At 39.4% G+C, this 12,587-nt stretch overlaps 1 long non-coding RNA gene across 1 annotated transcript; it reads right to left on the reverse strand.

The window, feature by feature from the left end:
* Positions 1-9,310: 9,310 nt before the first annotated feature.
* LOC148315579 (uncharacterized) lies at positions 9,311-10,950 on the reverse strand. Its single transcript, XR_015840791.1, has 3 exons — positions 10,804-10,950; positions 10,026-10,145; positions 9,311-9,425 (listed from the first exon to the last, which is right to left on the reverse strand). It is a non-coding gene; the product is annotated as an uncharacterized LOC148315579 (long non-coding RNA).
* Between the last annotated feature and the right edge of the window lie 1,637 nt (positions 10,951-12,587).

Consider the following 12,587-nt stretch of genomic DNA (forward strand, 5'->3'; position numbering starts at 1 on the left):
AAAAGTAGCTGATTAGAGTTTTAATTTTGTATTCATTAATCTGTAATAAAAATGGACATATTTTGGTTAATAAAATTAACAAGAAATAAAAGTAAAGGGTGTTCTAATACTTTTTTCAAGATTGTCCTAACATACATTTAATGTTTACAGTATATGTCTTCGGAAGAAGCGCAGCATTAGATTTTTTTTTTTGTTCTCTCTCTTTGACTTCTGAATTTGAATTTCTGTCACAGATGTGCTTGAATTCTATTTTGGATGATTTGTGTTAAACTGCACAAATATTTGAAGAGCCATAGAATTCAAGAATCACACCAGTGCTGCTACTCCTCCGAACGGGTGAACGCCCTTGATTAACAACCTGCGTTGAGGTGGCTTTTGAGATTCGTGGTGTGGGAGAAAAATCTCTGAAGGCATTCTTAGACTTCAAGAGAGGGTCCACAATTTTCAAAGATTCACTTCCGTCTGAATCAGAGGCCTCACTTGTATCCGGAATATATTCATCTCCACTGTCATCTGAGTTGGAGTAATAATGCTTATCCATTCCAAAGTCAGCCTGTTTTTTTAATCTAAAAAACAACAACAACGAAATATAAAGGATAGAAGGCAGGAGACCAATAAAATATATGCAATTTGCTTGTAAGATTCCCTGAAATCTATATGGGTTGTTGTCAGGTTCGCCAATTTGACATATAGTGTTCGTAAGCTAAAAGGAGAGACAGACAGCTCAAGTGGAGACAGAAAGGTTAAACAAAGTTTATTTGACAACTTTATCTTCCTTCTGTTCCTCGATGCTTTTCACACATTCCCTTTTATAACATCGGGGAATCAGATTACACTCAAGGGTGGTACAGTTCGTCTTCTCAAAAGCTGGTTTGGTCCGGTTCATCATTGGTGTGTCGTCGTGGGTCGCAGCTGACTTTGACGTCAGCATCTCTTATCAGGACCTAGCACGATGTTGCTTGCTTCAGACTCACTTCTGAAGAAGTGCCACCGCCCTTCTTTTCAACATGATATGTGCACCATGTATTGAAATAAAGTTGCGTCATGGCAAATGTATAATAACCTCCAAATATTATTCTAACATTCCCCCCTGTTTATTCTACATTTGCCCCAAATATTATCATCAATTGAATTTCCAAAGATTTAATTCCATCAAATCATTAGCTTGATAGCAAATGTAAACCCCTCTATTTTTCTTTGTTTAACTTTAATGTATTTGAGCGTTTTGGATTAACGAATAGGATCTCCCAAGTAAATTCAGTCGTCGTCATCAACTTGGTCATCACTGTCTCCTCCATCACCAGCACTTCTGTAATTAATCAAAGGATATATTTCCTGTCGTTTGGAATTTGCTGGAGCGAGAGCTGTTGAGATAAGTCGGAAAAGCAAAACGCGAATGCAGGGAATACAACAACATCCATACAGTACAAGGATTGAGGTGAACATTGTTATAGAAATCATTACAGAAAATACCATATTTTTATATTTACCAAACGTTTTGTTCCACCACTCATCCCATGCAGAGGTAGTCACACCTGAGTGTTCCTTCAGCTTATGCTTCAGGGTGCGCAAGCCTGCAATGGCTCTTGTGAGGGACCCTTCCGGAGAAGTGTTGTTAGGAATGAAAGTACAACCATTGATCCCCAATCATGGCGCAAACCCCTCCTCTCTCTGCCAACAGCATGTCCACCGCGATGCGGTTTTGAAATGCCATGAGTGATGTTGCTGCCAATTGTTCTTTTGGACCAATTTTACGTCACCCCAGATGGAAGGACGACGTAGGACCAATTGTTCTTTAATAGCTATAAATCCTTCTTCAATGAAGTTCCCCAATCTTTGCACGTTATAGTGTATGTAATTTATTCGATCCACATTCTTATTCGGTGTAATCCAAAGAAGAATGGACTCGAACCCCGCTGCGATTTGATTTACCAATTTATACTCATCTGGTACGCCCCTTGGTTGGCCAATTGCATCCAAATAAGTCATATCACCATCCCTCCAGGAAGCACTTCGTCTTTTCCTGGCGTAATAATAGGGGTATTCGTCGGCTTCAACTGCCCTTTGAATATCCCTTGCTGTGGATGGAAAAATAGACACTGGTAAGAGAAGTGACACCAATGCACAAGTTCCAACTGCGTCCTTTAATGAATCAAATAATTTAGTACCCCGCACCACCACCACACATCGCTGCGTGGCAGTAGTGTACCTGCTTGGAGTACAGTTGTTTTACACCACTTGTGTTCCTGTGAGATTAACACAAGTAAAGTTAGCCACTGCCACATCGGTAGAAAAGATAGGCTTATCTTTCGTTGCCTTAATCGCAGCGTACACATCATTCCAAGCAATGCAGTCCGCATTAGGTGTTAATTTCATCATTACTTCTAAAAGGCATGTTGATGGAAGAGCTGTTGGAATTACTCATAGTAATGGTCTCGGACACATGCATGAAACACAGCTTTTAGTGCAACCAAAATTACACAACACAAAATCTCAATTTTTTATCCACGCGAAAATCATGTCAACCGAGAGACCCCTAATAGGGTAGGGTTGAGATGACTTTTTACAATGCACAAGGTGTATGTTGCTTGGGGAAACTGTCCTCGTTTTGGGCTTATGTTTCCCTGACAATTGTGTCGAGCACAGATCATACAGGCTCTTCAAAAAATCTTTTGAGAAAAAATTAAAACCCATATGTTGTATAAAATTGGTTTGGTTTGTCTTACCATACCATCCCTCCTGTTTGACATGTGTGTCAACATGTGTCAATATTGCGAAAAATATTTTTTGGAAGAATTGTTTTTTTTTTTTTTTTTTTTTTTTCCTCTGAACTGACATATATGCCATTAGTCAAAGTAGCTCCTTTTTCTAGCCATAGATTTTCTCTTGCATAAGACTTTGTTGTTGTATGTCTGCAATGATGTTGCCTCGCAGAACGTTATCTATCAGCGCACACACAGCCACACCTATGAATGGCTTGGTAGCTGCTTCTCCACCTCTTTTTTTTTTTTTTTTTTTTCTCTCTCTTCTCTTCGTTTTATTTTGTAAGTATTTTTGTGTACTAAGCTGACCAGTGAATTCATATTTTGTTATCCATGAGTTTAAATGTTTTACTTTTTCCGGACATTGGCTTTCTATAAATTTCTAGTCCTTACACGTCAATTGTTGTTTCGGATCCTTTTTGCTAGCTTTTTTACTGTTTGATTTCCCCATGTTTTCCTAAACTGTTCTCCAATCCCTGAACAGGCTGACAATTACTTTGTTTTAGGTAATTCCCAAGCTTCTGCTTCCCAGACAGTTGTCGGTTAAATTTCCTGTTCCAAAATGAGGTTGCAAGCCTCCATACACACTTATTCATTCACACTATTTTTCCCTTTTTGTTTATTTTTTTTTTCCCTCGTCTTTTTTTCCCCTTATTTCTCTTTTTTTCCCCTTTCAAACGCGCGTGGAGGATATACCCCTGTTATCCCCTATCAGTGTTATAGACTATCTCTGTCTCTTCACGTAACATTGACTAGTATTCTTACGGTTTTACACAGTTTTAAAGACTTACTCTGTCTAGTCCCCACAATATCCCCACGGAATTTAACTACTTACTTGCAGAGGAGTCCGCCCTCCTGTTAACGCAGAATTTAACTACGTACCCCTTCAAATGCCCACATTTATCACACTCATTCATCACATTCGGACTTCACACACTCACCCAAGATGAGCTGAACGTCTCTCTCCGCAGCCTCCCTTCAACTTTCAGCATCCAGTAGCAAAGTCGAGGACCAGGTCCAAAAAAAGAAAGAATCCTCATCTTGTCGTGGCCACGATTGTCCCCGGTCGTCGGCTTCGCTCCTGGACGCCTCCAGTATGTTGGGTTCACGGCTCTGAAGGACCAATTGTATGTCAGGTTCGCCAATTTGACATATAGTGTTCGTAAGCTAAAAGGAGAGACAGACAGCTCAAGTGGAGACAGAAAGGTTAAACAAAGTTTATTTGACAACTTTATCTTCCTTCTGTTCCTCGATGCTTTTCACACATTCCCTTTTATAACATCGGGGAATCAGATTACACTCAAGGGTGGTACAGTTCGTCTTCTCAAAAGCTGGTTTGGTCCGGTTCATCATTGGTGTGTCGTCGTGGGTCGCAGCTGACTTTGACGTCAGCATCTCTTATCAGGACCTAGCACGATGTTGCTTGCTTCAGACTCACTTCTGAAGAAGTGCCACCGCCCTTCTTTTCAACATGATATGTGCACCATGTATTGAAATAAAGTTGCGTCATGGCAAATGTATAATAACCTCCAAATATTATTCTAACAGTTGTTTACCTGTATACTTTTGGTCCTCCTGAGCCTTGGGATAGTAATATGGTCTGGGTCTGAGGCGCAAAGTTCAGGGGCAGGATTTGACAATGATTCGTCAGAATCTGTGTCGTTATTCCAAGGAAGATTCAGCCCATATTTTTTGTCCAAGGGAGGAGACTGGGTTGCATCAGAGTCCAAGAGAAAATTGAGAACCCATTAAATACTTAATCCCCAGAGGAATCTGCACAGAAAAAGGTCTTAATTCTATTTGAAAAAAAAAAAAAAACTAAAATATTGATGAATGATATGACAAAATAATGTAATAACAAAATTAATTGACCGTAACAAAAAGCTCCCGGGAGGAAAACTACATTAAATGTTTTTTTAACAGGGCAGTGAAAATATTGGAAAATAAAAACGATAATAAATAAAATAATATAAAAAAAGAATTCAATGTGTATCGATGGACCCATATGAAATACTTATATCGCTATGTACTTATCAGCCATATCGCCCAGCCCAATATGTAACTGCAACTTCAAAACCTCGGGCCATAACAGGATTGTAACATGGGATGCATATCTTCATTCCTAAATTTGTAGATCCCGAGGAGGCTGCTCAATGGTCCTGGTAATCTAAACCTCAACCAATTCGGTCACAGCCAATGTTCTCCATCCTTGTTAAGAAGTTTTGAAATGATTTAATAGATATACTATTGCAAACTATACCAGAATTTTAGACATTTTAAACTTTTGATCACAATTTTACCTATTTTCTAAAAATCTGAAGAATCCACATGCCAAATCACCTGCTGTAGACACATAGGTTCTGTTCTGACAGATAATTCAGTTACAGGTTGTGTACTTAAAGCCAATAAGAGGGCAATGCAGCAGTCGACAACCTGACGAAAGCTTAAGTCTCCCAATGAGAGAACTGTAGTGGCTGGTAGGTTCTTAGATTGTAACATAGTAAAGACATATACTAGGCATAACTGTATATCATATGATGATGAGGGAAAATATTATTAGCTACGATTTATGTCCAGATATATTAGAAAACTTGTCCAACCAGCACAGGTCTATCTAACTGTAATTTTAACATCTCAAGACACGACAGGATGACCACATGATACGCATACCTCCTTTTCAGAGTCTGTCAAAACTTGAGAAGGCTGCTTCGATGTTCTGGTGGCATCAACCTCAGCCGATTCAGTCATTGTCGGTTGTCCTCCATCCTAATGAACAAGTTGAATATTAATTTAATGAATTAAAAAAAGAAAATGGATCAGAATTTTACACATTTTAGGCTTTGGCCACCCAAAACAAAAACTAACAAGTTCACGAATGAAACAAAACCAATTACTTTAGCGCATGACAATTAATCTTCAGTAGAGATATGTTGTGACTGATATTTCAGTCACAGGTTGTCTTTTGAACGCCACCAGGGGCGCAATGGAGCACAGGACAGCCAAAAGTCTTCTTGTCGGACACCTGTAGTGGCTGGTAGGTTCTAAGATTATAACATAGTAAAGGCACATACAACTCCTAACTGTATTTCATATGATAATGAAGGAAAAGATGATTAGCTATGATTTATGTCAACAATAAAAATGGCTCTACGGGGTCCCCACAAACACAAACCTGACAGTTGGGTGTCAGATGGCCAACATACCTGACACGCAATTCAACTCAACTGGACCCCACAACACAAGAAAAAGCTGAGTGAGCCTCAAACCAGACATACACATTCACTGACAAATATCCTGTGACACCAGATATATTAGAAGTCTTGTCTAATCAGCACACGTCTATCTAACTGCAATTTTAACATCTCAAGACACGACAGGATGAGTACACGATACGCATACCTCCATTTCTGAGTCTGTAAAGCCTGGAGGAGGCTGCTTCGATGTTTTAGTAGCATCATAAATTTATTGAATTAATTATATTTGAGGTTGGATTAGATTTTTACACATTTTAAGCCTTAGCCACCCAAAACAAAACATAAGCTCATGAATGAAATAAAACTAATTAATTTCGCCCATGCCAATTAATCTTCTGTAGACGCGTGTTGTGACCAGTGTTGTTTTTGGCAGGCATTTTAGATTTTGTCCAAGTCATTTGGACAAAGTGCTGATTTGTTTACATCACATTTAGTCATCCCAATTCGTTATAGTTTTAGTCCAGTTTTAGTCAACGAAAACTAAAAAAAGGGTTTTAGTCCAGTTTTAATCGACGGAAACGCAAAAAAAGTTTTACCCTAGTTTTCGTCAATTTATTCACAAAGGTTTTAGTCCAAGCGGCACGGTGGCCCAACTGGTTAGCAGGATGGCCTCACAATATTGAGGTCGTAGGTACGATTCTGGCTCCGGCCTTCCTGCATGGGTTTCCTCTGGGTAATTCGGTTTCCTCCCATATTCTTAAAACATGCATGGCAAGTTGCTTGGACACTCTAATTGCCCCTAGGCATGAGTGTGAGCGTGGATGGTTGTTCGTCTATGTATGCCCTGCGATTGGCTGGACACCAATTCAAGGGTGTACCTCGCCTACTGCCGAAGACAGCTGGGATCGGCTCCAACACCCCCCGCGACCCTAGTGAGGAGAAGCGGTACAGATAACGGATGGATGGATGGATGGGTTTAAGTCCATTTGAGTTAAAACAAGGCATTCAAGGTTTCCACCCAATAACAAAGACTTTTGGATGGACTACAAAGGATTCTTCATTACAAACAGAAAAAAGTGGCAACAGTGGAATCAATGCTCACTGCTCCAAAATAAGCAGAGAAGCAAAACATTTTGTTGGGCAACTGTTGTGGCTTTATTTCACTAAAAGCAACATAAAATAATTTATGAACCACATGCTAACAATTTTGTCTCGTCAACGAAAAAAATTCATGTACATCACGTCATGTTTTCGTCATAAAAGAACCTCGTTTAGCTTGTCATCGTCATTAAAAAAGGGGCGTTAACGAAGTATTTTCGTCATAGTCATCAGTGACGAAAACAACACTGGTTGTGACTGATATTTCAGTCCCAGGTTGTCTCCTGAACACCACCAATTGGGCAAGGGGGCGCAGGAAAGCCTGGGGTCTTCTATTTTTACAGTATAGAAAGGCTAAATATCAAATTGAAACAGTGTTTTATATCATGAATATACAGGGTTGGTGCTGGTTCTGGTAGGGAAACCACAACATAAAGATGTCCTTAATTAGTCCCACAATGGGGATATTTGCAATATGGCATATGATGGCCTAACAGGGCCACCGCCCAGAAAAGAGTAACGCAGAACTTTGTAATACTGTCACTCCCTGACCAGTTCGTTGTTCCTGAAGAGCCAAACTTTGACTCAGACCCACAAATTTGAATTACAGATAGTGGACAATGGAGAACTCCCCCAGTCAGTCAGCATGTTCAACTTCCATAGAAACCTCAACATACATTTATTAGATTGCCAAACTAATTGGAAACTACATCACCAGAACACCACAAGTGGGCTCTGTTATTGTACTTAAAGATGCATCTTACAAACCTGTGTTCTCCAAGGCCAGCTGGTCCATAGTCTTAAGTTATTTCTTCGCCAACATCAATGTCTCGGAGCGCAAACAGACAGAGGTGTGGTCTGTCCTCTGTTGTCTTCTTCTTCATTTTACAGTTGGGGTGCATGTGGTCATCATTAACCAGTCTTCCCAGACTGCCATCTTCTTGAGCGGCATCAACACTTAAAATAGATTTAAAAAAAAAAAAAAAAATTATTCAATCAATGTCAGAAATTAATCTTTGAGACAATCTTGTGTACACAAAACATAAAAATAGGAAATCCACAATTTTTAAATCTTCTAAATCAAATCATACAAGAAATTTCTATTGGAATCAGACCCTATTAACAGCTTGTCTTTGAGACTTCATGGTCTATATTTTCATTTGTACAGATTCAACGCATGAATAAAAGTAATTACCGTATTTTCGCAGTCATAAGCAAACAAAGCGCCCTGTCAGTCGATGCGTCCATTAAATGGACAAAGTACCACTCACGTCCATCAGCCCTTGTCATCAACGAGCTGTTGGAAGTGCATGTTAGCACACCCTGCTGGGCAAAGAGTGAGTTGTCCATGCTTACAATCGACCGTGACAAATACACCATCTGACTATAATGTTTGGGTGATGGTGTTGGAAAAAGCTGGACAAAGGGCAGCTGTCCACAATGTTTTAGTCTGTCTTATCATTTATGTTATTGCAAGCAAGAAACGTCCCAGGTTTAGACAACAGACAAAAAGTCCAAAGCATAACAGCACATCTCTTTAAACAGCCATGCAAATCTCTCTAAACAGCTATGGGATTGTGGGTCTCTGCTCCCAGAATGCATTGCTTGAATTAGCTAAGGCTGAGTGGCTTTTGTATTATTTTCATTTTTTTTGGGTATATTGATGGCATGAGAGATACATGTTTGTGTTAATCTTATTTCTATGTTTCATTGTTTGCTTGTATGATGAGTTTTTTATTTTTTTTTGAAACCGTGACTCTAAGGAGTGTGGTGAGCAGCCAAGTCCCTCCCCTGACGTTGCTTTGTAGGCTATTGCCAATGCACCTAATATTGGCCTGAGCCATTGTCAGCTATTGTCAATAGAGACTTGGCGTCTGCTGCAACAATGGGGTGATTGCTCATGTTATTGGGGCATAGTAGGCTGCTATCGGCTGTGTCAGTGTGGGCAGCTCTGCCAAGTTCATGCTATGCTAACAGCAGCTGTGCTATCGTCTTGTCAGGCGGTGCGTCCAGTATATGTTACAAAGACAGAAATAGCGGCCTCAACAGGTGTTGCGCCCTTTGACACGGCGCGTCTTTTGGGTGCGAAAATACGGTATACATTTTTGCTTAGAGAATGATTTTTCCCCAAACACTTATGGGATGAGTATGTGTTTATTTTTTTAAATAAAAACAAAAATAAGATAACATCTCAATCTTTGCCTCACCTCCAAGTTTTTTCTTGCCGGCGGAAGTCAAACAAAAAGACAGTGCCTCTTCCATCCATCTTCCTGCGTTGAGATTTATCAGAATCTATCAATTTTCCTCTGTACTCCATAATAAAGAATAAAGTCGTCTTTCCTGAAAGGGGCCTTGGTAAATACTCCTCGACCTAGTTAACAGGGAAATCAAGATAGCTTCGTCATATTTTTAAGCACACAAATAAGGAGTCATCATATTCATTTGGGCCACTATACTAATGTAGGGTGGTTTGAAACATTGCTTCTTGTGAGGGATAGAGCAGAGCCCTTCTTTATGATTTTAAAGGAACAGACCAGCCAAAATTCATTTTCCAGCATTGCATTAGCCAGTATGTATTAGGACTGAAAGTACAAATGTCAATGGCACCTGGTTACGTAAAAAAAAAACTTTAAGATTATTTAGTTTCATAACAATGACATACACTGTATACACAGTCATATTGGATCGCGTCACGTGATCTCTGTGACGTATAACGTGCTTTACACTAGACTATCAATATCGGACTTGTTCACTGGTCTATTGTGGTATAAAAATGCCGGAGGGCGTCATCAAGTACAGCCTTAATTTAGATAGAACTCCTACCATCAGGTTTCACGCTCACTGAAATAACTTGAAACTGACAAAAGAAAAGGTCAAGACACTCTTAATGTAAAATAACCACTTAAAAAACGATGTCAGCTTGGTTATCAGAAAACAATAATATATCTTAGCAAAAGCGTTAACATCATACCTTTAAATGAGTTTATATACTTCGCTTCTAACTCTGCAGTCTTGTCCAGACCCTTGACTGCATGTTCAATAGTATCCTGCTTTGGGGACTTCCTGCATCTCAGGGAAGGCATTGTTTATTCTATAAAGAAAAAAGACAGTTTTGTGTTGAGAATTATTAATACTATAGGCTAAATGGAGTTTTAACAATATCAGTGTAAGAAAAATAAATTATAAATTAAAAAAATATCAATCCCTCCATCCCAATTAATGATTTCAACCATAATAGTTTATATTGAAGTTTAAACAACAGACAGACAGATTTATGCAGTGTGACTACAAAAATCTTACCAAAATTGCATTCACAGTAACCTTTGCTTTAAGAATCATGTAATTAACCAGTGAACATCGTGTCTTACACAAAAATTAATGACAGAAATTATCATGGTACTTGCATTCTGTTGTTCTATAACAAAAGTGCAAGCTGTTAGCTCCGCAAAGCTAACGCAACAAGCTAGCGTCCCTCGTGCTCACATTCAATGCAAACCTGACCACCGGATGAAAATACGCGTCGGTTTAGTTCTTTAAATGAGTAAAAGCACCATGACGTTTTATAATTATTCAATGCTTAACTGGAGCTCGTCAATTATGTCGATGTAGGAGCACATGTTTGCTAGGCCAGTGTTGTAGGCCCACATCCATGGTGCTACTTTGTATAGTGTTTTCCACACAACTATCTCTAACCATGAACAAATGCACTCGAGGCATGTTTTGAATAAAAACAAACGAAAAACACTTACCTCTCCGTTTCAACAGCAGTTCGAACTTCGAAGTGGTGATATTCTCCAGCGTTAAGCACCTGCTCGAACTGCGAATAGGTCAAATTCAACAGCGTCTTTTTTCTGTCTTAATAAGGACGCGATGAGAGGAGGAGCGCTTGCCTTTTCGTCAGCACGCCCCGCGCGGGTGGTGCTGCTTTATCACTCTCTATCTGTGCCCGCCCGCCGGCATGTCGATAGAAAAATAATATTCCTTCAAACATTACTTTCATCTTCTTAACGTTTTGTAGTGAATTTAACAGGTTCACCACTTTTTTCAAATACACCAATGGAAAACAGGTCTTAATTGAGGAAACATACAAAGAGCGTCTCACAAACACCTTATGATGAGCAATGTAATTTGATCACGTTTTTTGTCACTGCCTGGATGTCGGTTCACTGGCCTGGTGGCAGTGGCTTGTAGACACTGTCACTGAGTGGGAACGGATCTCAAGGTGGGTCAAACTAACCCAAGCAGTGGATCGGTCCGTTTTTTAAATTTATTAATTTTTTTATTTTATGTATTTATTTATTATTTAATACAAGGGCTTCGGCTCACTACCAGTGGGCGGGACCAAAGAATTTGGGTTTCCTTTGAGCTAGGAGGCAGTCAAAGGCAGTCCAATCCCCGGCAACATAAAGCGCCTAGCTCTGGGGACATGGAATGTCATTTCTCTGGTAGGGAATGAACCCGAGCTGGTGTGTGACTAGACCAGTGGTTCTCAATTATTTCCTGTCATGCCCCCCCTACCAAGAAGAAAACAATTCGCACCCCCCCCACCACAATTTTTTTTTACATTTCGTACTAATGTACATGTTCTTTGCATATTAATGTTAGATTGTCAATAAAATATCTTACCTTAACAAAGCTAAATTGATAAAAAAAATATCATTTTGAGAACGACTATTGTGAGGATCTCGAAACTCAGTACTCTGTGGTGCTAATATTGATGAGATGATAAATATGTTGAAGCCACAGAACAAAAAGATTAGATATTGTTTGGAAATTAATGACGTACATAACAAAGGAATATCAGCCTTGATTGGAGTACATTACTGCATTTAAATTTTTAATAAAAATGAAACAATTATTGATGTTATGACCACTATGAAGAATTTAAAAAAACAATATATAGGGATAATTATAGTTTTCATTTTGTTATGTTTAGTCTGTTCATGTTGCATTATTTTTATGACAAAGATGATGGTTAATCGTAGGTTTGTTGCCCAAATGTACCGTTACAACCTGATTAATGTTGAGAATGACGAACTCAAACTGGACACTAAAACGTAAAAACACATGGACTTCTTGCCCCTGTCCACACACGTGCACACACACACACACCATACACGAAGATCCGGGAGGTAAGGACGGCTGTCCTCTCCTACAACGAGGCAAGGGCCTCCACCAAGTCACCCCAGGGACAAGTTTTATTCCCTGATGGTCATCAAATTATGAGGATCTCATTCTACGCCGGAAGGGAGGAGGGGAATTTTTCCCTAATGTGAGGTTTTCGCTCCTCCACTGATGATCACACTGTTGTATGATTTCATTATGATGATCTGTCTTAAAGCCGTAAGGACATGATTTTTAAATCCACAACAGGGGGGAAATGTAAGATGGGCTGAGGATAGGTAATCAGTTTGTGTATTCATAATCATGTTTTTATACACTCATTAATGTTTAACACACACAGAGACACTTACTTGTTATTTTAACACACACACACACAGACACCGTATCCTGAAGATGTGTTTAGTTAAAC

Source organism: Idiotropiscis lumnitzeri, unplaced genomic scaffold, assembly GCF_059441095.1.
Source record: "Idiotropiscis lumnitzeri isolate Australia: NSW breed Sydney's pygmy pipehorse unplaced genomic scaffold, RoL_Ilum_1.0 HiC_scaffold_91, whole genome shotgun sequence".
Classification (NCBI taxonomy): Eukaryota; Metazoa; Chordata; class Actinopteri; order Syngnathiformes; family Syngnathidae; genus Idiotropiscis; species Idiotropiscis lumnitzeri.